This window comes from Somniosus microcephalus, chromosome 1 (assembly GCF_052327205.1).
Source record: "Somniosus microcephalus isolate GS21.2 chromosome 1, FLI_Smic_1.0, whole genome shotgun sequence".
NCBI lineage: Eukaryota > Metazoa > Chordata > Chondrichthyes > Squaliformes > Somniosidae > Somniosus > Somniosus microcephalus.
The window spans coordinates 84204727-84209936 of NC_140987.1; the positions used below are offsets into that span (position 1 = coordinate 84204727).

General features: G+C 42.6%; 1 long non-coding RNA gene across 1 annotated transcript; it reads left to right on the top strand.

The window, feature by feature from the left end:
* Positions 1 to 1684: 1684 nt before the first annotated feature.
* On the top strand, positions 1685 to 4644 carry LOC147124214 (uncharacterized). Its single transcript, XR_015077867.1, has 2 exons — positions 1685 to 3850; positions 3953 to 4644. It is a non-coding gene; the product is annotated as an uncharacterized LOC147124214 (long non-coding RNA).
* The last annotated feature ends 566 nt before the right edge of the window (positions 4645 to 5210 follow it).

Sequence of the window (5210 nt, forward strand, 5' to 3'; positions counted from 1 at the left end):
TCCAGGCTGCCATTTCTCGGTACGGTAGTCCTGGGCCAAAACCGGTTGGCCTATCTGGAAGGCCCTAGTTGGCCTTTCATTCATGCCCTGAAACTGCCGGTTCTCCACGTCCCTTCGGATGTTGGGCTTGACCAAATCCAGCTGGCATCTTAGGTTTCTATTGTAGAACATCATGGCGGGAGTTTGGTTAGTAACCATATGTGTTGCATTCCTATATGCAAATAAGAAGTTATCCACCTTGTGCTGAAGTTTTATGTCTTCATTACCCATGGACTTGATGGCCTTCTTGAAGGTCTGGACAAACCTTTCAGCCAATCCATTGGTGGCGGGATGGTATGGGGCGGACGTGTAGTGCTTTACCCCATTGTTCTTAAAGAACTTTCTGAATTCTTCGGACACAAATTGCGGTCCATTATCAGAACATATCTGCTCCGGCAGCCCATTCCTGGCAAATATGGTCCTTAATACTGTGATGGTTTTTTCCGTGGTGGTGGAGGACATCTTTATTACCTCCGGCCACTTGGAGTGTGCATCAACTGCGATTAAGAACATTGAGTCCATAAATGGACCAGCAAAGTCGATGTGCACCCTTTGCCAGGGAGATGAGGGCCACTCCCATGGATGTAGAGGGGCCTGTGGCGGAGCATTTTGGACCTGCTGGCATCCTAGGCAGCTCTCGGTCATGTCTTCGATGTCTCCATCGATACCTGGCCACCATACAAACGCCCTAGCTAGGTTCTTCATTTTCACTCCACCCAGATGCCCCTCGTGAAGCTCCTTTAGCACTTTATCCTGGAGTTTGGGTGGAATCACCACTCTGGATCCACACATCAAGGTTCCTCGGCACACTGACAGCTGTTCTCTTCTTTGCGAGAATGCTGGCAACAGTGGTTCGCCATGTGCTGGCCATCCCTTCACTGTTAAATCGTAGACCCGTGAGAGAGTAGGGTCATTGTCTCCCTTTCAATGGCAGAATTTGTCACCGGTAGACATTCCACTATGGTAGAGTGGAATATCTCTACTGGGTCTACTGCAGGTGCCTCTTCTATCATTGGCAACGGTAGGCGTGATAAACCGTCAGCATTCCCATGCTGTTTTGACCCTTTGTATTCAATGTTGTATTGGTGTGCCCCTAGAAAAAGGGACCACCTCTGTAGTCTTTGTGCCGTCATAATGGGGACACCTTTTTTAGGGTTGAATATGGAGATGAGGGGTTGATGGTCAGTCAGCAAGGTAAATTTTTGTCTGTGTAGGTAATGGTTGAATTTCTTCACTCCCCATACCAGGCTGAGTGCTTCCCTGTCTATCTGGGCATAGTTACGCTCAGCTGAGTTCAATGAGCGTGACGCAAAAGCTATCGGCCGTTCCGAGCCATCAGGGAATCTATGGGACAATACCGCTCCTATGCCGTAAGGGGATGCATCGCACGCCAGTCTGATTGGTAGTGATGGGTTGTAATGAGCCAAAATTTTCTCGGATGTGATTAAGTCTTTACATTTATGGAAGGCACGTTTACAGTCTTCATTCCATTTCCAAATCACTCCTGTCTGTAGAAGATCATTAAGAGGGTGTAGAATAGTTGATAAGTTCGGTAAAAATTTATGATAGTAATTTATTAATCCCAGGAATGACCTTAATTGTGAAACATTTTCAGGTGCTGGGGCTTTTATAACTGCTTCAATTTTTTCAGGTGACTTATGCAACCCTTCCTTATTAATTATGTGGCCACAATATGATATCTGATTTTGGAAAAATTCGCACTTGGGGCGATTTGCTCGTAGGCCCCGTTCTTTCAGCCTAGTGAGCACCTGCTCCAAATTGGCAAGGTGCTCGTTGTCGTTTTCTCCTGTTATAAGGATGTCGCCTAGGTAGCATTGAGTCCCCGGAATCCCTTGCAGGACTTGCTCCATAGCTCTTTGCCAGATAGCTGGAGCTGATGCTATTCCAAAAACCAGTCGATTGTACTGGTACAGGCCTTTGTGTGTGTTTATTGTGAGATACTTTTTAGAGGTCTCCTCAACCTCCATCTGTAGATATGCCTGTGCCAAGTCAATTTTTGTGAAATGTTTCCCTCCGGATAGTGAGGCGAAAATATCTTCTATCCTCGGAAGAGGATACTGTACCGTGTGAAGGACCGGGTTTACAGTCACCTTAAAGTCCCCACAGATGCGAATTTTTTTCTGTTCTTGGCAGTACTTTGATAGCTTTCTTAATTCGTTTAGGTAATCAGCGTTACTTGCATTCTTGTGTTGATTTCTCTTGAAGAACTTGAATCGTTCCGCTATCAGCAGCGGTGTTGGGATTAAATGCTCCTGCAGGGTATCAACAATTTCTTTAAAAGTCTTGTCCTTTGGTTTGGCTGGAGTGATTAAATTTCGTAACAGCCCGTATGTCTTCGCGCCCATTAAGTTCAGAAGTACTGAAGCTTTTTTTTCATCTGTTATTCCATTTGCAGTGCAATAAACCTCTACTCTTTCCACGTATGTGGTCCAATCTTCTATTTCGCCATCAAAAGCCTCAATATTACCAGATTTAGGCATTTCAGAAAAGATATGGCGCTTCCCGCGCTTTTTTTTTCTCTGTAGCAACGATATGGCGCTTCCCGTGCTTTCCCGCCGCTACCGATAACAACGCTGTTTTACTGTGGTTTCCGTTTATTCACTGTTGGAGACTCGTTCCCGACGGAGGTCTAAACGCTGACCATCTTGCCGCGCCGGCCGTCTCTCGAGTGCACCCTCCCAGTCCGTTATTGCTTGCCTCCGATTTCGCTGCCTGTCTCAGCTGTAGAGCCCGCCGCTGGAGCTCCAGCCTGACGCCCAGGAAGGATTAGCGCAGTACCTGTCACCAGCTTGGCCAGCTGGTGAAACCACAGTTTCTCTTACTTCCTTGAGTCTTCTGGACGCTGGAGGAATCGATGTCCTTGAGGTGCTGCCGAATTGCAGGTAAGTCCGTTTCCACTTCGTCGCCACTGTAGTGTCCGTGTGTAGATAAAGACACTGAAGACAGGAGTTGGTTCATAGGTATTTACTAAGCAAGTCTGGGGGGGGGTTTCTAAAGGATATACACAATACACAGGCTTATATAGCCCAAGTGGCAATTACCGGCATTACGCACACCTGGGGCTCTTAAAGGCACATACACCATAATTGCTCTTAAAGGCACATACACCACAACAATACTCAAAGGTGTGGTCTCACCAAGGCCCTGTACAACTGCAGCAAGACATCCTTGTTCCTGTACTCGAACCCTCTTGCTACGAAGGCCAACATACCATTTGCCTTCTTAACCGCCTGCTGCACCTGCATGCTTACCTTCAGATAGTTGCTTTCCCACCACCATAAACTATGCACTATAATGTTAGTTAGAACAATGGCCTCCGTTAGTAGGTCATTGAGATGCTTTGATATAAACATTCAGTGAATAAAATCCTTGTACTTAAAATGTGAATTCTCCTTCAGGTATTTAAAATTATTAGCTATGTTTTATGATCTAGTATTTTTTTTAAAAGAAATCAGTATTTATAAAGTATATTATGCAAAGAGTGATTTAAAAAATGTATATCTATGAATAGAAGTTGCTTTAGGTAACTTGTATTTGTAACCACTAAACCAATTTTGTATAAAAATAAACATTAATGAGACTTGTATTAATCATAATTTTTAATCCAAATGCTATGATCCATTTGGACTTAATTGTGTCCACATATTTTGTATGTCCATATAAGGGATGATTGGAATAGACTGCTTGGTAATGAATGAGATCCTGGGTAACTTAATAACTGCTGTAGAGTATTTTTCATAACATCTTTGTTTTATATTTAGTTACTTAAAATTGCAGTAATACCTAAAAGGTAAGTGTTGCAAGCTCTGAATCTACAAACTTTTCTAATGCAGTTTTCAAGCTTCATTTGTTTTATTTTCCTAAGATGTTTTATTGTCTCTGCCCATCCTAGATTTTACTATGATCCACAACATACCCAGGTGACATTCTACAACTTCACTCTGTTACTTGCTGCTGAGAGTTGCGTGAGAGCGGCCTGGAGTGGCTTCCCCCACCCACCCCCACCACCACTACCCTTCCTTCAGGCAGGGATTCAGATTTCCTGCTCTCAGCCAGCTTCCCACAATGACAAGTCTGAGATTAGGGAATGGCAGCTAACAACTTACTTCATACCATAAAGTGTTAGGATTGCATTCAAGCTCCAAACACACTGTACCATCTCTCCTGTTTTACATTAAAACTAAGATGCAATAATGTGACTGGGAGCAAACTGCACCATATTACTACTGCTAACCTCCTCTCACTGGTGCAGCACTGACCCATTTAATATTACAGCACAATTCACAGCAAGGTACAGAACAATCTTATAATGGCAGTCCAAAAAATGATAGGTTGTTCACTAATCCTTCAGTGTGAATGCATAGACGCTGCTATAGTTCTTAATGGGTTTAGAACTCCTTTATCTTTTTCAAGAAAGTAATGATGGATTAATACTGAAAACTGTATATAGTTAAAAAAAACTAAAGCTCTACATAAGAGCTTGTATTTGTAAATGTACTTTGCCATCTTTTTAAAAGTTTCTGTTACTGACTAAAAGTTATACATTTTTATCTAATGTAATTAAAAGATTTTTATAATGTATAACATTTCTGGTTGATCATTAATGACTTATTTAAATTTTTCAACATTCAATCAGAAAGTTTATGCACGAGGTTTCAAATAGAATAAGAATTAAACATAAATGATTTCTGATTGTCGCCATCTTTAAAAAGGAATGGATGGTTTCTCCCATATTTTCATAAAAGCTGCCTTTAAAGAGGAGATACATTCCCACGGGGGGTACAGTCGAGGTACATTCCCACAAAATTAGGGCAACTAAAACTAGAGCTCCCTGGATGACAAAAGAGATAGAGAGTAAGATGAAGCAGAAAAAGAGCGCGTATGACAGATGTCAGGTTGAGAATACAATTGAGAATCAGGCTGAATATAGAAAGTTCAGAGGGGAAGTGAAAAAGAAAATAAGAGGGACAAAGAGAGAGTATGAGAATAGATTGGCAGCTAACATAAAAAGGAATTCAAAACTCTTCTAGAGGCATATATAAATAATAAATGGGTAGTAAGAGGAGGGGTGGGGCCGATTAGGGACCAAAAAGGAGACCTACCCATGGAGGCAGAGGACATGGCTGAGGTACTAAGGAAGAAGATGCTGC